Source organism: Camellia sinensis, chromosome 9 (assembly GCF_055761805.1).
Source record: "Camellia sinensis isolate YWXY chromosome 9, ASM5576180v1, whole genome shotgun sequence".
Classification (NCBI taxonomy): domain Eukaryota; kingdom Viridiplantae; phylum Streptophyta; class Magnoliopsida; order Ericales; family Theaceae; genus Camellia; species Camellia sinensis.
The window spans coordinates 131,728,686-131,751,390 of record NC_138969.1 but is presented as its reverse complement, the minus strand read 5'-3'; positions in this window follow the sequence as shown (position 1 = coordinate 131,751,390).

Below are 22,705 nucleotides of genomic sequence, written 5' to 3'. Positions count from 1 at the left end.
GACTTATTAAAATATAAGAAAATAATGTGAACTAAATGGAACATAAGTAGATGAAAAGGGTATTTTGGTCTTCTTATCTCAAATTGAACCTAATGGAATAGTCAAAAAGAATATGGATTGGATGGAATAAAGCTCTTAGAAAATAGATTTATCAAAAAAGCTCCCTTTAGAAAGTGGCACTTATCAATTTTATCTTATTTTACATAATACAACTGAATTTAATGGTGTCAAATATTGATGAAAAATTACCGAACAACTTATATTTATGTAATTAATTTTTTAATTTGTTTCATCATTACTTTTTTCATAACAATAGGTTATTCTAGAATACACACTATTTTATATGTATTATATATATATATATTATAATATTTACGGTGTTGATTACCACAAATACAAAAATATCTCTAATATTAAAAAATTATTAAACTAATCCTTTTATTAACGCCATTAGTCATAGGAGAGGTCCGTATAATTTCAAAAAAAAAAAAAAATGAAGAGTGGTCAATGTAATTGTCAGGACCTGAGAGGTGACTATAATTTTTCCTAAATTTTAACAATAATACAATTGGATAGCAACAGTTAAAGTTGCTCAAACATTATTGAAAAATGTCAAGAACTCACCCTTATGGATCCTGAATTTATCCCAAATATGTTTGTGTGGTGGAAATTAAATTGATGAAATATGAGATTTACATACGAAATGAATCTGAGCAATTAATTTTTTTTTAAAAATAAATTCTGAGTTGATAAATTTGTAGTATTGTTGAATATTACTACTTAACTAAATGAGGAACCTTCAGTGCTCAAAAAGTGGGGTGAATCTGCATTGTCAATTAAATAAAATAAAAGCAAATAGAAGAACATTGGGTGGGTTGGAAAGTTGAGTAGAGTATGGTGCTTTCTACTTTCAGTTGTGGCCCATCACCAAATTGCTTTATTTAATTAAATCAAATAAAATATAAGAAAGTGTTACTTTTGTTGGCTAATAGTATATTTAGTTACAATTCCAATCAATGAATGTTGGAGATTTTCCTATGCCATCCCCAAACAAGATTAACATAAACTAAACTATCTTGAGACAGGGTCACCCATTGTAGATGCATGCATGTGTTCTTCTAGTGATTAATCTTTTCTTTCTTTCTTTTTGGTGAACATTGTTATTCTATCTATAAGTGGCCTCTTAAGACAAAGGAGTAATGTTAGAGATTAAAAATTTAGACTAAAAAAAAATTATGTAGTTCAGATTCATTCAAAATTTAGGTCCCATTACAGAAGTGTTGAATTGAACCCCACACTAGTTTTCTTAATCTTCTTCTTCTTCTTCTTCTTCTTTTATTTTTCCCTAGCATTATTGTGCGAGAAAATAGTATTGGACAATCTTTAGCGTGGTGTTTGAAACTAAAATGTTAAATTAGAAAAAGAAATTGTAACGTGAATCAGATCCAGAAACTGTAACAAAAACAAAGAATGAAATTGGAAAACATAATAGATATTGGAAATCAAAAATAAAATTAGCTTATGAAGTGAATAATTAAATTCTAAAAAACCAAAACAAAATGTGATTGTGACAACCACCTCCTTGATTAATTAAGCTAATTATATGATTAGCCATGGCTATGTGTTTATGTGTTAATTATGTGCCATATGTTATTTGAATTGTGTTATTGTGGACAGATGTAAACAAGATAAGAAATGAACCTGTCTGAATTAGTAATTTATACTAGATAAAATTAAATAATTGGATAGGTAATTAGACCCTAATCTATATTGGTAAATTTAAGTTTAGTCTAGTTTAGATTAAATTAATTATGATGAGAATTAATCTAAATTAAGTGAATGATACAATTTAATTTAACTTATGACTAAACCTTTTAATTAATCAAGCTTAGGGAATTAGAGATTAATTACATTTATTAAGCCACTCATCAACTTAATAAAAGAAAGAGAGGAGTTAGAGAGCGAGACATAGTGCTTTTTGTTGGAGAATTCTAGAGCTCGAGTGAAGAAAGGAGAAGAGCTTAAGAGGAATATAGAAGATAAGCTTAGACCTTCACAAATCATCAAACAAGGTAGGCATTCCTTTCCAATTTCATGAAATTAAGACTTATACTGTAAAGTCCTGCCGCTTCTTACATGAATACACCACAACAAGCATAGTAATATACCAAAAACATCTTTCTCATCGAACTAAGATTTAGGAAATTAAAATTTCAAAGTTAGATTCCCAAGATACTTTAAACTTCGTTCCAAGTTTAATGAACTAGATGACATTACAAAAGAGAAAAGATCAAAAGGCATACAAGGCGACAACAAAATAAATTTACAAGTCTTGATACAAAACTCTAAGCATTGGCAGCAAAATATCCTCTAGCTATCAATCCAAATCGAGTGACCACATACTTCAAGTCATCACCATGGCGGTATTTCATCTTGTCCTAAAAATTTAAATAGGGTTGAGCTATATACCCAATAGGAATACATTTAACTAAGTATCTAATCGTTTGAATAAGTTCATGGCACCATCATAACCATAACTACATTAGTAGTTAATAAGAAAACATAGTCAATTAGGTAATTCAATTCAAAATGATACGAAAATCACATTCCATCTCACACCCAAATCACAATCAACATTAGAAAGAGTAATATGCCATCAGCCCCTTGTAAGAGTTCAACAACACATACCCAAATCACTTTCATTCCAAAAGAAAAACATTCCCCACACTTACCGACTATTGTACGGCAGGACGTGGGTACCCAAAAATATCAGTTTTTTCACTTTTACCGACTACAATACGACAGGATCAGTGGACACCAAAAAACATTTTTCTCACATTTGTCTAACGATAAGCTCAAGACAAGACAATTGGGCACCTTGACTCCCCGTAGGGGTACCAGTGCAATTCAACAACATCAAAACCGGCTCTTCACCCAAACTCATGCTCAATTTAACAAACTTCCATTCAATCAACAAGTATTCAACATTGTATGAGATGAAATACACACATAACTGTAGACGTCCCCGAACGTCCCGGGAGGGAAATCCCCCGTTTTGTTCATATGGGCTCACTACAGTTCGGACTCAAAAGTCACGGTCCTGTATCTAATCTCGCAGAGTGCAATGCAAGACCGATGAATCATCAAAGAGTCCAAATCTAGCAAATCGTTTTGGAAAACAGATTTTTAGAAAGAAGTGCCAAACATGGACTGTTTTGCTAGATACAGAGTCGCCACCTAAATATTTTATTTTGAGAAATTTAGGAAACCATGACTTGTTTGCCTAAGGCCACGTGTCCGTCATCACCAAAGTTGCCTCGGCTCGGGAACTTGGGTACGATTGGGGAAGGTCACTTCGTGAGCACCCCCGCTCGCCCGATCAAAGATCGGCCTCTACTAACCATGATATCGAGTTTTGAAAACATTATGTGTTCTTATTCTGGTTATTAGCCTAGAATTACTATGTGATGCGCACAGCATACAAGTATAGACTAGATTGCCTAATTTGGAACAAAGCATCGCATATCCGTTTGTTTGGAAATGGTTTAAAGTTTGCTACTCGTAAGTAGGCTAAAACACGAATTTCAATGAATTATTCCAATTCAAGCAACCCAACCTTCACCCACAGGCATTCAGGCAGTTATATCACATAAGCAGTTACCCTCATAGTAAGCATGCTATCATAGCAGTCACTCACACACATGCAAGAATGCTAAAGCATAAACACTCACCGAGTACTCCGAGCCAAAATAGAAACTAGTTAGTAATCAATGCATGATCCTAGTTCATGTTAAGATGGCTAATGCAACACATGCAAGATGCAACTAAGATAGGCTCGGCTATTCTAAGATGGCATGTGAGATGCACAAATAACATGTATTCAACTCGGAATTGAAATACAATGCAGTTAGTATGATGCGCCGAGCCCGGTGCATGCAAGACAAATGAGTGAATTCAAACATGCGAGCATAAGTATGCTAATTGAAACGTGCCCTAATCTAACCATCATAAGCTGGTAAATAAAAGGGAGAAAGACATGGGGTTGGAAGACATACATCACACACACACACACTTATTACAACATTGCCCTCGCTCGGAGGGTCCGAATAAATAATTACAGTTCGAATGAATAATTAAATATTACAAAACCCTAATTAATTAACAAATTAACTAGGAAAGCAATAAACTGGTATGCAAATTCATGGATTGCCTCAACTCTGTTCCGAATGATGAAAGATGCATGCATGCTCGAGTCACCTCGTCGGGAAATTCCATCGCGATGCCTCGTCTCGCCTTTGTTTGCAACTGATTTTAGAAACTTGCACAAAGCTCCAGAAGGCTGAAACTCCACCTTGGGAAGGCTGCCAACCAGGTATTGGCTTGGGAGACACCTGCTGACCACCCTTTGTGGTGGAAACCAAAAAAGGTGGTCAGCCTGCTAGAAAACCTGGTCGGCCGACCACTTTCTACCCCTGGATCTTGGTTTTTCTGCAACAAAGGCAAGAGGAAGAGAAAGCAAGGTATTTTCAACATATGTGTGCAAGACCACTCTCCCCGTCCTTGCACAAGCTCAAGGGAGTGTAGACCTCGATTCTCGTGCCACCAATCATGCATCTCGATGCATGATGGCTGAGAAGTCGAATTGCATGACTCAATGGAATGAATGCAAGTATAAACACAACAAGGCTTAGACTCCAACATGGTTAATCCGGAGTGTCGGCGACCGGGAATTAAGACACGTTTCGTCACTTTGAGTACGAAACGTCCCTCATTTCCCGTGTTTGGGCTAACTCTTATCCCAAACACAATGCAAATGAGATGGCATACACAATGCGACTAACATGCAACCTAGCATACGCAATGCTATAGACTAAAATGGCATACACAATGCGCGTGATGTAACATGGCATGCACAATGCTCTAGCATGCAACCTAGCATACGCAATGCTACGGACTAAAATGGTATACACAATGCAAGATGGACTTACACCAATATGAGTGGACCTCAACCACACTCACATCAGTGGCCATATGATTGAAATGAGACAATCGAAACACGTACAAACATGCACGATGCAAGGGATCGATCCTAAAGCATGAAATGCCACTCTACCAAAGCATGAAAAAGGATGCAATATGGCATACAAACACACAAATTCTAGCTCTGAAACATGATACAAAATGGTCCTGAAATATGCAAACATGGCACACAATGCAAGCTAGGGGGCCTAGGTACCGAAAGTAGTGAAGTGCGTTACACTTGAGGTATCCAAAGCAATGCATCAATGGCAAAACCAACCCCAAACAGACCCTAGGCAGGTCTGAAATAGTAGGGAACTGGCCTAAAATGATGGCTCGGAATGCAAAGAAATGGAGCTCATTCAATGGCCCGAAAACAAGGCATTCATGGACAACTCTCAAGCACACTTAAGGAGTATAAAACATGGCAATATGGCATTGATCCAAGCTCTAAAATATGATGTAAAATGGACCCAAAACATGAACACACCTCAGTATATACATGTAATGAGCCTCAAAACTCAATGTTAAGCATGGGTATTGAACTACAAGCATGCAAAACAAACATCATTCGACTACAAGACCCAAAAACAGAGCTAGGACAGTCCAAAATATGTACAAAATCAATTTAAGGCAAGGCCAAAAAGAGCTAAAATTAAGGGTCAACAAAGCATGCGAAATAAGCTAGTGAACCATGATTTACGCTACAAGTACGTGAAGCACATGAGGGCTCACCGAACCAGCCAAAAACAGAAGTATGCCATTCCAAAATATGCCCAAATAATCACTGAAACTTAGTCAATGCATGCAAGAATGAAGTGTTCCTTTGGAAGACCATGAGGTGGATTACTCTACACATACATGATGGACATACAAAGTGGCAAAACTACCTTTGGAAAGAGGTTATGACAGCACTAAAACTCACTAAAAAGGGCCTAAAATGGGTCAATGAAGCATACAATGAAAGGTCCCTTTGAAAGGCCTTGAGGAGGATTGCTCTACACATGCATGAGGGACACAAAATATGGCCAAAAGGGCTCTGGACAGAGTCAAGGCAGACCTCAAAACTCACCAAATAAGGCCTGAAATGTGACTTCACAACATGCAAGTAGGAGCCCCTTTGGAAGGCCAACAAAGCTAATAAAGAGAACAAGGGGTGAGAGGGTCACCCCTCTCTGATTTTAGGGCTCAAAAACACATCTAAGCCACTGAAAATCCACTGGATTTCAGTGGCTAAAAGGCCAAACCAAGGCCAACACAAATGCTCTAATGCATAGCCCTAAACATGAGGAAATGAAGCATGCAAAGGAGAAGGTGACCCCAAACAGAAAAGTGGCCTTAATCAAACTTAAAGATGAGCTTGAAAGAAAACTTTTTTCAGTTTATGTCGAAACCCAAAAATGCCCTCAAGTAGGGCTAAGATATGAAGCAAAATAATTCGAAAAAAGGAGAAATAGAGGCTTACTCTTGTAGAGCCGACCCTCAGCAACTTCTGGACCAAGGTAATGAGCCTTCAACCTCTGCAAATCAGTTCCAAGGTGCTTGGATGGATGGTAGAGGTGTTGTGCTAGGAGGTGTAGTGTAATGGGTGCAAGAATAATGGGGTTTGGAGCTTGAAGAAGAGGGCTATGGAGGGAGAAGTGTATAAGCTTCAGCCAAATTTTTCTAACCCTTGCAAATGGTGAGGAAAGCTTCTCTTATAGAAGATAAAGGGGCAAGGCTTCTCTAAGAAGCTTCAACAAAGGGTCAAAGCTTCTAAAAGAAGCTTAACCAAAAGGGTCAAGCTTCTCCTAGAAGCTAAGCAAATGGACCAAAGCTTCCTTAAGAAGACAAACAAGAGGGTGAAATCTCGGAGAGAGGGTCAAATGCTTCACAGCTGGCACAGCTGTGTTGCACTCAAGAAGGCCACAAAAGCAGAAGGCTAGCCGACCAGCCAAGGTGGTCGGCCGACCACTCCCCTTGGTCGGCCGACCAAGGGTCAAAAGGGTCAAGGTGAAATGCTGGTCGACCATACCAGAAAGGGGGCCTCCTAGATGAGTAGAATACAGCTGTATGGTGGGAGACCAAGAATTGTGGCCCAAGGAAGAGGAAAACCAACTTTCTAGCAAGGTTCAAAAGGGTCAGGAAGAAAAGCTGGTCGGCCTACCCATATTGGTGGCCTCCCAGATGAGTACAACATAATGGTGGTATGGGAGACCAGAAATTATGGCCCAAAAGTGAGGAAAACTAGCTTTCTGTCAAGAAAATCGGCTGGAGGAGAGAGAAAATGATTTCCAAAAGAAATGCTGGTCTCCCACTATAGTACCACCTCCTAAACAATGAAAATAGGGTCCATACCAAAAATGAACCCTAACTGATGCAAAACAAGGGTTCGAGGGCCAAAACACGCGGCCCGGGGCCCCGAAAATAGGCTGTCAAGCACCGGAAGTGGCGTGCGACCATGACGGTGGTCTCCCGGGCCACAGTGTCCCTCTAGGGAGAGGAAACAAGGTGTGTGCCAAAAACCGGAGCAAACAGAGGTAGTTAAGCGGTCCCGAACTAAGGCGCGCGGCCGACGGCTCCGAAAATCGAAAACTAGTCTCCAAACAGAAAAAATGGCCTATGACCACGAAACGTAGCCTACGGCCACTGAGAGATGGTCTACGAGACCTCTCCCTCCCTTCAAGAAGAGAAAATAGAGAAAATAGGACCTGGTTCGCAAACCGAGGCAAGGTACAAAAAGGTTCCAAAGCCCGGAGGCAAGGCTCTCAGCCGAGACTTTGCAACCTCAGAACGAGCACAATATGTAACATCACTGAGCGCTCAGTTGGTGACGTCTGAGTCTTAAGGTCGGTCAAAATGGGGTGTCTACAATAACATTCAAAAAGAATCAATTCCCAAGCCTCAATTTCAATACCATAGCATTGTTCATATATTTCATCTCTTTATTATTCATAACATCTCAAGAATCCAAGAAAATTTCAATCTTAATACTATTTTCTTCTCAATTTAGAACTAGGGTTTTACCAAATTTGGGGCTTTCTCCCCATCTTCTTATATAAGTATCTCCTTAACATTTATATACACATTTTGAGAAAAGATTTGGAAAAATTTTAATAAAAGGTGAGTTATATGTTCCCTTTGTATGAAATAAGAGTTTATCCAACCCAATCATCACAATAATACCATAGATACATCTCCAAAACAAAGAAATACTAGATTAAATGTAACCCTACCTCAAGTTATGAGCAAAACGACCAAGCTTCTAAGAGAATCTTTAGTAAAAACAGAATCCAATCAGTAAGAAGGAAGATCTACACTTGTAGTCCACTTCTTGCAAGTGATTTAGGTTGGATCTTAGGAGAATGAGGAGTATTTTGGGGTGAAAACTTAGGGTTTTCAAACTTAGGGTGAGAGGGAGGAGGAGAGAAAAGAAAAGTGGAAAGAATGATCTAGAGTGTACTTTTTAAACTGTTGAATTCACGTAGACCGCTTGAGCGCACTCGAGCGAACAACACAATTACAAAAGGATTGCTCGAGCGACAATTCCGTCGCTTGAGCAGAAAATGAAATGTCCCAAAAGTTTTGCAGAGCTACAGTGAAACTACTAGGAGCTCACATTCTACGCTTGAGCAACAATTCCTTCGCTCAGGCTATGATGACTGGTTTTACCTTAAGTATCTTTGTTTTCCTTTTCGTTGGGATTGTTGTGTCCGGATGCCCCTTTTCTTTTTGTTCTCATACTTGTTCATTTCGAGTTGGCTTTTCTTTTGTTCCGGAGGGTTTTCTCAGTTAAAATCTTATTCTCGTTTTGTCGGTGTTGAATTTCACTAGTTGCGGAGGATGCTCGGTTGAGTCCGAAATGCCCAGGGGTTTGAACCAGAAAAGTCTGTGCTACTGGACCAGGGCCACACGTGTGGGATGAGGGCCACACATGCGGATTTCAAGGAAGAGTTAGGGCTACACTGCAATATATGCAGGTGCGGAGCAGGTGTGTGCAGGGACGGTCGCACGTGCGGGGTTGGGAGCCGCATGTGCTAGAGTGAGACTCCGCATGTGCGGGGCACATGTCGCACGTGCGGAACGACTGGCAGTCCGAAATCCCTGTTTTTATTTCTCTATTTTGGCTGAATGTATCACTTTAGCTACACCTCTCTCTCTCTCTAAAAATACATCTCTCTCCCTTCTTTTTATATTTAGACCTCAAAAACAACACTTGATCCTCTTCCATCCACTTGGAATCTAACCATAGTTTCTACAGCAAAGATATAAAACTCCTCAAGAGCTCTCTTGTGTGAGGTGGAGGTTTGGTTCTTGGCACCATCAATCCTAGGGTTTCAACTCTTTTTGCTCATCAAAAACTTTGAGGTAGGGACTTCTTGAGTCATATATACATGTTTTGCTATATATATGCTGATTTTAAAAGTTTTCTTGAAGATCTCATGTTCATCTTTATTTTGAGATCTAAAAACGTAGTGGGTTTTGAGATTGGGTTTAAATCTTAACTCTTTTGTTCCTCCTAGAGGGATTTCCTTTCGTTTGACTTAAGAAATGTGATTTTGGTTTAGGTTTCACTATGAAGGGGACAAATATTGGGTTTTTGATGAAAACCCTAGAAATTGGGGATTTTGGAAAAGATGGAAATGTCTATGATATTCTTAATCTTCTTGTGTTAAAAAGAATGGATGAGTGTAGACTTCATGGTGTGATTTTACAAAAGACAATTAAAATGATATATCGAAATGAAGAAAATTGTTTTAGAGATTATTGTTAAATACTTGATGATTATATTGCTATGAGATGACAAAATTGTTGTGCACTGTGGATTGTGAGAAATATGAATATTGGAGATTAATGTTTGAAAAACATCGCATGTGGCCTTGAAAGGAATAAATTTATGAGAAATCGTTGTTGTGTGTTGAAGATACATGGTGTAGACGTGCCCCGAGGGGCTTTATGCTACTACAGTTCGGACTCAAATGTCACAGTACTGAATCTAATCCCGCAAGGTGCAATGCGAGACGGATAAATCACCAAAGAGTCCAAATCCGACAAATCGTTTTGGAAAACTAATTTTTAAGAAAGAAGTGTCAAACATGGACCGCTTTGCTAGATATAGAGTCACCACCTAAATATTTATTTTGGGGGAATTTAGGAAACCCTGACTCGTTGCCTAAGGCCATGTGTCCGTCATCACCAAAGTTGTCTCGGCTCGGGAACTTAGGTACGATTGGGGAAGGTCATCTATGAGCACCCCCGCTCGCCCGATCAAAGATCGGCCACTACTAAACATGATATCTTGTTTCTGAAAACACATGTGTTCTTATTCCGATTATTAGCTAGAATTTACTATGTGATGCGCACAACACACAAGCATAGACTAGATCGCCTAAGTTGGAACAAAACATCTCGTGTTTGTTTGTTTGAAAATGGTTTGAAGGTGCTACTCGCAAGTAGGCTAAGACGTGGATTTGCCACCCTCAAGTGGCCTTAGGAAACATGATTTTGCCACTCTCAAGTGGGCTTAAAACTCGCATTTCAATGAATTGTTCCAATTCAAGCAATCTAACCTTCACCCACAGGCATTCAGGCAGTTATATCACATAAGCAGTTAGCCTCATGGCAAGCATGCTATCATGGCAACACTTACACTCATGCAAGATGCTAAAGCATAAACTCTTACCTAGTACTCCGAGCCAAAACAATAGCTAGTTAGAAATCAATGCATGATCCTAGCTATGTTAAGATGACTAATGCAACACATGCAAAATGCAACTAAAATAGGCTTGGCTATTCTAAGAATGGCATGTGAAATGCAACACTTGATACACGTATTTAACTCGAAATCGAAATACAATGCAGTTAGTATGATGCGTCAAGCCCGGTGCATGCAATACGAATGAATGTATACAAACATGCATAGCATAAGGATGCTAATTGAAACATGATCTAAAACTAACCACTGAAAGTAGGTAAGTAAAAGGGAGAAAAACGTGGGGTTGGAAGACATTCACACACTCACGAACACTTATTACAAAGTTCGCCCTCTCGACGGAGGATCTGAAAGGATAATACAAATTGACTAATTAACTAACTAGCTAGCTAATTAATTATTACACAACACTTAACTAATTAAACAAATTAATTAAGCTACTAAAGCGGTAAAGAGGCCTCGGAAAGAGGGACAGATGCATGCATGCTCGGCTCCGCTCGGAAATCTATCGCCATGCTCATGCTGCCTCTGTTTACACTGCTCCACACCTCTGAAAACTGTGCAAGTCTCAAGGATGCTTCTGAATCACCTTCTCGGTGCTGTGAGAGGCCATCGACCAAGTGGAAAGGCCATCGACCAAGAGGAACTGGTCATCGACCAATAATGGGGCTCTCGGTCAGACACATTTAGCTGATCGGCACTGAATATGGTTAACCGACCATTTATTCCTGCAGAATGCTCCTGTTGCTACAGCAGAGGACAAGCAGAGCATGGCAATGCATTTTCAAGACAATGTTTGCACAACCACCCTCCCTATCATGTTATGAACTCAAGGGAGTGTAGTCTTCGACCCTCGGGCCATCAATCACACATTTCAACGCATGATGGCCAAAGGAGCCAAGTGTGAAAATGAATATGGAATGAATGCACAAAACACATGAAGGCCTCATAGTCTATCATGTTGGATCAAGAGCGTCGGCGACTAAGGATTGAGGCACGTTTCGTCACTTCAAGTACGAACGTTCCTCGCTCCTCGTGTTTGGTTTGACACCCCAAACCAAACACAATGCAATGCATGCAAGTATGCCAAATACAATGCAACATGGAAATGTAATGCTATGCAACCTAAGCATGCACAAGGCTAAGGTAACAAGCATGCCAAATGCAATGCAACATAATCAAGCATGTAACAATATGCAAACTAGCAAGCATGCAAAATGCAACCTAAACGTACAAACATGCAATGTAATAGGCATGCGACAACAATACCAATAACAAGGATGTGACAACATACAATGCGATAAGCATGCAACGACACACAAACCGCATGATCCATGGACTTACATTGAAAATGGATAGGCCTTAGCCACACCAAAAACAGTGGCCAAAATGATGAAGTGATGGAATGAAATGCACAATGAGCATGCATATGCAATGGTCCAAGAGTTAAGGCATAAGGTCACAACACCCAAACATGAGCGATGGATGACAATCATGGTAGTATGGTGACACCATAAGCTCTGAAATTATGTTAAGAGTGATGCCAAATCAAACACATAACACAAGCAAGGCATGCTAATGGATTTCAAGTTCAAAGCTAGCCAAGGTACTTGAACCATGGCCATACCGACCAAGCCCCAAAGGACCAAGGTGACCCAAAACAGTCCCAAGGTAGTCCAAAACAAGGCTAGAACATGCATGGGATGAGGCCAAAACATGCTAGAAATGTGAGCACAAAACAAGACGCATACAAGGCCAAAAGGGGCAATTGCACTACACCTATTACAATCAAACATGGCATGACTTAGGCCAATAAAATCAGAGTTATGGCATGTTAGAATGAGCCCAAAAACCCACTTAGATGGCATCCCAAAGGCCTAAGTATGATGTCATGCATAATGACCTATTCTTAAGGCATGAAACACAAACTATCCAAAGCATGGAATAGGTGATAAATGCAAGTGTGTGGCCATGAAACATAGACTGAAATCACATTTCACATGATGCCAAATCATGAAAATACTTCAAGTAACATATGCTAATGAACTCAAGGCACAAAGCTTACAAGTTAGAATGAACCAAGGCTATACAAAACAATGCATGCATGACCAAGACAACACCAAACAGAGCTTAAACATGGTGAAACATGACTAAAAGCTCCTTTGAGTTGAGCCAAAACATGCAAGAATAATGGTCCAAACACAAGATGCATGTTATGCAAACATATAAGATTACTCTACAAGTATGTGAAGCATGCAAGATGCCATCAAACCAACATGGAATAGAGTTAAGGCAGGTCCTAAAAGCCACTAAAAAGTGCTGAAATAGAACCAAGACATGCTAAGTAAATATGCTACTCTTATAAGCCAACAACGCAAGCATATGAGACACAAGGAGAGGGGGTGTCCCCCTCCTATACAAGACTCCAAAAAAACTTCTCCACCACTGAAATCCAAAAAACTTCTCCACCACTGAAAATCCTCTGGATTTCAGTGGTGGAAAGGTCAAAATAAGATGATCCCAAAGCTCAAAAGTAAAGGCACAAAACAAGGCCAAACAAGGCCTAAGAGGGGGTAGACAACCCCCAACCAAAAAGTGACCTTAAGCAACCATAACAAGCATACAAAATCAGAACTTTTTGTAGTTTAGAGTCAAGCTTGAAACAATATAGAAGTATGTGTAAAAGCTTAAACAAGAATGGGGTATCTAAAGTTTAGAATCTCACCTTTAAAGAACAACTTCAAGAACACAAGACCAGCAGCTCTCTCTGATCAAAACCAGCTCAACAACCTTAAAACCAACCTCCTAGTACCTCAGCACACAAGGATGGTGTAACTCTAGGTGTTTGTGTGCAATAGTAAGGACAAAACACACTTTTGAGGTCAAACACATACACAAATCTAGAGAGAGGGAGATATAGAGAGAGAGAGAGATATCTAACTTGTATATCAGATTTCAAGAACCCCTGGAAAGGGAGAGGAGGCTCTCCTTTTATAGAAAACCAATTTTGCAAAGCTTCTTGGAGAAGCTAAGCCAGGCTCAAATCCCTCCATACACTCCATACACGTGTATGGAGGGGGGGAATTATGCGTGCCAGCTGTTCCAGCTGGCACAAAATATCTGCCAAAAGCAGATGGAAAGCGGTCAGCCAGAAAATATGGCCGATTGACCAACAAAGGTGGCCGACCAACCAAAAACAGTGCTGATCGGCCAGCACCTTTGACCGATGGAAAGAAAAAGGGACCGATGGCTTCATGCCTTGGCCGATGGGTCGAGGAAATGGCCAACAAGCCACCCTCTTCCCTTAAAAGGAAAAACACAAGTGCTTGGTTCACAACCAAGCACAAAACAGTCAAGTTGAGAGATCTTGAGGCAAGGCACGTGGCCGAGACCTTCGGGAACTCAAAACGAACACGAGCATAGATGATCATCGAGTGTTCGAACGATGGCGTCCAAATCTTGAGGACGGTCAAAAATGAGGTGTCTACACATGGTTATTTTGCGAAATAACGTTGAAGGGAGGAAATGAGAAATGTGTTTATTTGTTATTGTTGTTAAGACATTTGGAAGCGGACAAAGGTCATGAGGCATGGAAATTCATTACCTTGCATACTCATTCAATTAACTATCATGCATTGTGTAAATTGAATGGAAACATTTACTTCAAGAAAAGGACATACTTATGGTAACGAGAACAACGGAAATGTGTAATGGGGTAAATACGTGGTAAGTCCGGATAGGGGGTGTAGTTGAAATTGATAAGTTGGCCTGCGTGTTCATGGTGAAAGACCAGAAACCCGCGCGGATAGGTGTCGAGCCTTCCGGTTAATACCGGTAAAAATGACAATTTAGTAGTACTTGTAGAGTTTACTTGCATACACCAGCCTAGGGATTACCAGTGTCGTATTTACTGCCCCTATTGTTTTAAATTGGAAGTTTTGAAATGTGTTGAGATTGCAAACTTTTATTGAAAAATCAAAATCTTCAAGAAGAGCATGAAATGAATTTTCTTTAAAAGAGCATCGCATGGCATGGACATTTGCATTTTTATTGAGAGTTGTATAACTGTATATACTTTGTGAGAATACTCTACTAGGCCTTATGCTCACCCCTATGGAATTTGGTGTAGGTAAAGATGTGGTAATCTCGCCGAATATTTTGTGAAGAGTAAATAGCTCTCTTATTTTTGTTGTAAATTTTTGTAAGCCAAGGGCTAAACGTGTATGGGTCCGAGAGACCATTTTGTGTAACCGGGCTATTGCCTTGGAAGATGAAAGCCCTTAAGGGCATTTTATTACTTGGAGACTAGGTGTTTTATATGCTATAGATTCATGTGTATTTTTATCATTGAATGTATATCCGCATGTGAAACTTTTATATAAAACTCCTTTATTAACTATGTGAAGATGGGAAGTTTATTGCCATGGTTTAGCGAATGTTAATTTATGTGGGTAGTTCATGTTAAATTATTTCGGGGCGTTACACAGGCGGCCTCGCCTGTAAACCTGCGAGATACTGGGAACAACAATTCTCTGCTCGAGCGACGCTTCCTTCACTCGAGCGGTCACCTGGAACAAGATGTGACATATACACTCATCTTAAAAGATTAAAGCTTAAATTGAATGAATTCATAGTCACTTGAGAAGTTTTATAATGTAGGAAAATATATTGAAACCTATATGAACATAAAACAGAGGAATTGTAGAAACTAGTTCAAGATTTGAACATGCATGGCATAAGTTCATGAGAATCATGATCACAAACGTTGTAAAGCTTTGTTACCATTTAACTACCATTCTCCAATGGTCTACTTTGAAGTCACATTTAATAATTTTGTTAAGCAAATACATTTAACAAGAAAATCAAGTAAGAAATCCCTTTGTGTATAAATTTTTTCTTCTGATGTTGATTATGAACCAAAAAAACTATAATCAATGGCTCATTCATTTATTTAGAATCAACGCCTGAAAGTTTAGGTGCATACGTTGGGATTATTACGCATACTCAAACGCAAACAGAGCACACCACACAGAAGAGAAAATCAACACACAATTTACATGGTTCAATACAACCTGCCTATGTCTACGACTGTAAGTAGGCAAACAAAACCTTTGAAAGACCTTCATACTAAGATTCTCATAACAATCTCTCGGAAATGAACTCTCATGTCAAGCTCAAAGGAGTAATTGATAATAGAAAAAGCAATAAGTTTTAAATACAAAAACATGAATTCATAAAAAGAGAGTCATTCATATATCTCAAACATAATGTTTAAATAACTACATGGGTAAATAACTGACTAAATTAACTACATGGGATAGAGCTCGTACACTGTATACAATACAAAATAAATGGCATAGAAGCAAATCATGATACAAGGAAAAAGCAATAAACATTAGTTACACAGGAGCTAAGATTATTCACATATATATATACACATCATAACAGGACCTCATCAACTTCAGAAAATTAATGGTTACAAGAGGATGGCTTCTAATAGCGTCCGAGGGAAATCAAATGTTGCTCCAATTATTGTCATCTTCTCCATCATCTCTCCCAACAGCCTGACAAGTATTCAAGTAAGAATGGATGAGACGATAAGCAAAGGCATGTAACAAGAGAATTGAGACAGGAGAATAAATTTATAAATTTATAAAAAAAAAAGTTCAAGATTAAATGTGGAGAACCTGGTGAATTGCATTTGCCTTCTTTAAAATTGCTGTGACTTCGATACTGGAAGTTGGCCCAGGTGTAACAGTAAGTTTTTCTGTCTTGGTGCGCCTCAAGCTAAAGGACTTGAATAATACAACAGACATGGAAAGCATAATTATTTATTTTTTTTTGGATCAACAACAAAGTTCATTGATTAATCAAAAAGAAGAAATGAGAATAAGATATCCTCTACAAGGGAAAAAACAAAAAATTATGCTTCATTCTCGAAAAGCATAATCAGCAACAAAAAATCAAACTTCATTCTCTTGTAAAATGCTAAATTTGAAAGGTTCAATGAGGGAGATCTAATAGACTCATTCACACAATCCAGGTTGTTAGAAATTGGGCGCCCATGTGGCATGACCCTTAGAACCTTTTGAACCTCATCCAAATGGGTTTTGAATTTAAATTCAAACCTATTTGGATGAGCCACTCAGGATATATATCTATCATATCATGATATGGATAGATGATATAGATATCAGATATTATCTCATTTAACCAATGGATAAATGAGATAAATATAATATATATCTGATATATGGTTATGGGTAACCAAGAGAGAAAACAACGTAGGTTTTGTTTTCTACCCATAAACTGACTCTCTCCCAAGAAACAACGATCAAGTCAATTACACTGTGGTTTGTGTGGGTGATATTCACCATTGTAATATCACCCCACTGCTGGGATTGATTTATCAGACTCTGGAAGCACGTGATTTATCCACGAGGTTCTATCATCGTAAGGTATGATATGATTATTTTATCCGCTGCATAATTGTTTGTTTTTATTTACATTGGTATCAGAGCCATTGATGGATATTTTCGTGTTTCTATTTTTACATGCGTATATATACATGTATATGCATGAATATTAATGGAGGAGGAAGATGAAGTGCACGGTTTTCTTTTTTGCATTTTAACTCCATTTAGATTGAGAGAGTGATATACCTCAATTTTATGTTGCTTAAATGTTATTTTTTATGCCATAAATGTTTTTATTGTGAAAAATGGAGTCCGTCAGTACAAAAATCGGACCGGAAAACACCCGGGAAGGCGGCGCGTGTGATTCACGCGCTGTATGACGCCGAGCAGCAGCCCCACGCGCCACCACGCGCCTCCACGCGCTGAGCGCGTTAGGCACGCGCCCCCCACGCGCCACACGCGCGATCTGTCAGCTTCCTTCCACACGCGCGCGTTAGCCGCGCCGCTTCCAGCCGCGCCACGTGTGCGACACACGCGCACCATGCGCCGCGCCGCGCCGAGTTGCGCTGAGCCGCGAGCCGAGCCGTTTTTCCCCCTGGCTTGGCTCTAAGGCTCTGTTTGTTTGTTTTTTAATTCTGAATTGCGTTAATTAGCCATAATTTATTCGTTATAGCTTTGTTTTAAGCATGGTTGGTACCCTTAGACTCAGAATTAATTTTTCTACATTCTGTAAAATTTTGAAAATTTTACGAAAATAAAAAATATTTTTTCTGAGTTAATAATTCATTTTTTATGCTTTAAAATGATTCTGGTATTACATAAATAATTTTCTGGGGTTGAAATTTTTATTGTGGACTTCTGAAATGTTTTAATATCTACTGGTAATATTGTCTCATTTTATCAGTTTCTGGATTTTTTATTTCTAATTTTATGTGTATTTATTAGTCATTTAAAATTCCAGAATATTTCAGAAAAATTTCAGAATATTTCAGAACAATGTACATTTTAATTATGGCATAATCTGAATATTGTTTCTGTTTACTAGTTTCTGGTTTTTTTATTTCTAATTTTATGTGTGTTTAATTAGTTATTTAAAATTCCAGAAAATACCAGAAAATTTCAGGATGATGTACTTTCTGTTATGGCATAATTTAAATATTGAATACAGCATATTTTTTTTTGGGTTTGTAATATGTTGTAATTAGAAGAGCATGATTATTTATTTATTTATTAGAATTCCATTATTAAATAAATATAGCATGAGTTATTTGTAGATTTACATTAAAATGCTATTGTATGGAATTTATCATGCTTTGTATATGCCATAGTCAGTGGGAGGTTATTCGGTTGAGAGAAATCTTTGTAGATTAACTCCCGAAAACCAATATTTTGCGCATAAATTAAACTAAATTTTGGATAATTGTCACTTGTGGCGCAAGAGATGATTACGAGCATAGCGGATTTTCGATCTTGCGACTTGTGTAATATTGTCACTATTTAATTTAGATTTTTGCGGCAAAATTATATTATGCTAATCAAATTAATCCCAATGCGAATTTCTCTCTAAATTGATTTAGCTTATGGAAGTTAATTTGGTTGACCTAAACTTAGTAGAGATGTTCAAATGTGAACAAACTAATCCCATTCTTTAGATGAGCAAAAGTCTTGGAGACTTTAGGTCAAACCTTAATTGAGCCAAAGTAAGGAAACATGACTCAAAGTCGCCGTGTTTTTTGTTGCCTTGTTTGGCACAATAAAAACTAATGTGTGCGCTATAGTTAGCGGCACGCTACATAATTTTGGTTGGCGAGTTTTGGAGTTATGAAATTAGTAAGCCCTCAATAGATCTGTATATGATCTTGACTAATGAGCTGCGCGGATTGACTTTGTAATTTGACTTGTAAATAATGTTACATCATTGGATGAAGTAACATTCAAGAGTCACGTCATCCAAGAAATGCGAGCTTAAATAAATTAGTCATTAAGTGTAAGACGAGTAGCCAGTACGAGCAGTGTTTTGCTCTCTATCCAATTATTGGGAGTGGATTGAGCGAAATTTCATGCACTATAATAGTGTGCGTTGAAATATCACGTGAAGTTAAAAGATTAGCGCTTAGAAGCTGCAAAATCTATTAACACTGAGTGAAAAGATTAGCGCTTAGTGGCTGCAAAATCTATTAGCATTGCCAACTTGTCTAAGTGTGGACACTTACTGTTTCCACACTTGAGTGTGAAACATGGATGAGGTGCTTCTTTGTGTGATTCCTTTACTAGGCTAACGTTTTGAATAACATTTACCACTAAGCGCAAACGTTGCAGCATAGTAATGAAAAGGTTAAGGCTGACAAGGTTGTTATGACTCTAAGAATTTAACGCATCGCTTGTAAGAGCATTGTGTTGAATTAGACTCTTTAGCCTAATTCGCGCTTAAGTTACTTCAGGAGCTATCATAGTTGATAGCTTATTCTCTCCTTCTTGTGGATAGTAGAATTAATTGCAAGTAACTATGAAGCGAGAAATAGAGATGGCAACAGGAGTATCGTCATCTTTCAACTAGATGTATTAAAGTGTATGGAGAATAAAATTGACTTGAAGGTGCAGGGGATTAGCACTTACTAGTTAAATTTGCGACTTAGGCGCAGTTGATATCTCCATGACATCCTTTTTATGATCTAGTGAATATGACTTAGTCGTGAGTCATTACCTAGTTGGGCCTAAACCTTTAAAACTTGTCTTCGAGAACTCACACATTAAGATGATTGGAATTAGTTTATGACATTGGTCATGAACCAGTGGCTTATTATACTTAATCACATTAATGAGATGATGACACGATGGTTTGAGTAGGCCTTCTCGGGCCCACTCGCTTATGACATCCTGCTCTCATGTGAATGTGTAACTTTGTTCGCAATGGGTGCGCACAAGTAAGTAGGAAAGCCGCAGAAGGTCATTTGTTTTGGCGCATTTAGTCCACTATGATATTTTGTGACTAGATATGTGTGAGGGTACAATAGCTAAGCCTCAATCTCGACACATTTATAGATTACGATACGCATCTGAGTCAAGACTATTTGATCTCCCATAAGTCAAAAGTTTTGAGATGATTTTTGACATTGCACATATGAGGTCGAGATCAATTAGATAAGAGTTTTTTGTGCTTTTAGTTTTGACCAAGGTGGCGAGTATCTATTTGAGTTATTTTTCAGAAAAACTCTGTGAAGAGAGATGGATGCTTAGAAAATTGATTATTCCTAGTACTCAACAACACACTGGTGTAGTAGAGATAAGGAATTAAATATTGTTAATGTTAGGTGGATAATGGCGCAAAATGTTTCCCAATTGGGAATTGCACTAGTTTGTTGCCTATATCCCTAACTAAGTGCCCTCCATATCAGTTTTTACACTCCATTTTGAGTAATGGGTTAGCAGAGAGCCATCTATGGGCGATCTGTAACCATTAAGCAGCTTATCTTTATTCTACTTCTCATAAGATTGAGAAGTTAAGACCTAGGGTACTATAGCGCATTATTGTATGCTGTCTTGTAAACACAAAGGGTCGTGTGGCGCATTATTGTATGCGGTCATGCAAACCCTCCGGGTCATGCGCATATAAGTAAGCATCTTTGTGGTAGTGTAACTAAGTCACATAAAGTTTTATTAGTAAAGGTGACGTGAATAGAGTTTTCGGAACTCTATAAGATGGAGAATTCCAAGCATAGCGCTCTATGTAGCCTAGTTGAGAATGGAAAGAAATTTCCAATATCCTAGGGACAGTGGGAGCGATGTGCCTACTAATGGATTACTCCATTAGAGAAGAATACTCTACATTCTTAGTTGCGTGGTAGCAAATGTGAAAATTTTCCACGTCATCACTGGGTGATTGAGAGGGAAACATTCATGATTGCTCCGCAAGATGATAAAGAGCCTAGGATAATGCCTAAGGCTCTAGTCCCCTATTTTTTTGAAAGTGGATCAATGTTGCGCAGTTTAAGACAAAGTCTTTGAGGATTAACCATTTTTATAATTTGGTTGACTTTCCATTATGACGCAAAACTGTTATAAAGTTATGCGTAATTTGGATAGTCATTGTTGAGGCATAAGGCTCGCTAGATACCGAATGGTCGCACCATTGAGGAAAGTGTAGACCATGAGAAGACTTCCTCCTGGGGAGTGAGGTTATTTTGACTTAGGCTATAATTGACATAAGTTCGGAACATTGATTTGTGGACGTTGTGACCTGATTTCTCATTAGAGAATTGGATAAGTAGATCCGTAAGGATTTACCTTCTGCTTTTATAGTGAAAAGTTAGGAGCGCAAAAAGGTTGCTGGTTCCAATAAATATTTTACAGCCTAAAGCAGTTATCCAAACAGTGGTTCTTAGATTTCGTCAAGCCATGATAGGGCAACGATGATCGATGAAGACCACTAAGGCATGATCAATGGTCCAAAAGAAGTTTTTCCTTACTTAGTCATTATGAGCCAGGAATTTATAAGGTTGTCGCCACCTAGGGTGGGCAGTCCTCCATTTTAGATATGATGGACATGGGTGATGTAATTCATATGCTCGGATGTACGATCCTTAGGGATTGTTTTAGGAAAATTCTCGGTTTGTCTTCGATGACTTACATAAGGAATATCCTAGAACGATTCTAGATGCAAAATTGCAAACCCATTGACTTACCTATCGGTAAAAGCCAGAGCCTTAGCTATTGAGTGAATCCTCAGATTGTCTTTGGGAGAAACAGATGACCTATATTCCTTGATTTTTTCTTTGTTGTGGGAGCCTAAAGTACGCTATGTGGGCGTATTCGGCATGATAAGTTTTATCTTTGATAAATGGTTAACTGAGTTGTATAGACATTGACCTTGCTCATTAGACTGTGGATAAAATGCTTTATTAGAAGCATATTAATTTGCTCCTTGTAAAATTCAATGCGCTAGTTGGGCGCATCTGCGCTAGTTGGGCGCATTAAGAATGAACGCAAATTGGTCACCAAAAATATCTTTAGAGAGGTTATAGCGCAAGAAGTAGTGATCTTAAATCATTTCATGTGAGGCGCACATGGTGGATTCCGTTGTATATACTTATCGCAAGAGGTGCTGATAAGGCTTATGTTTGGAATCTATAATTGCGCAAGCTGTGGTCAATTTTTTTTTTAAATCGATCACTTATTTTGAGATGATGGGATGTTGACACTATTATGGTTTGTGTCATAATGATTAGCAAATGATGATGTCAGCAGGCAAGATTGGCTCACTCACACGAGCAATCGCCCTTGGCGCTTGGGAGCGAGCAAGGATGAGACTGGTGGTTTATTTTTATTCGGAGCCAAGAGAGGCTTAAATCATCCACTATGTATGTCGCCTTGGTTATAACCAAGATGAGGTCGTGTTAAGGACCAAACATGGATGTTAGTACCCACTTTCCATGTTGTGCCTGTTATGATTAGCCAGATTCGAGATCTCATTTGGCGCCTAGAAGGCGAGCAAATAGAGAATTCGGGTTAGGCGCTAGAAAGCGACTAGACTAATATCTGTACGGTGTATCGAGTATGACGTCACTCTTTATGGAAGAGT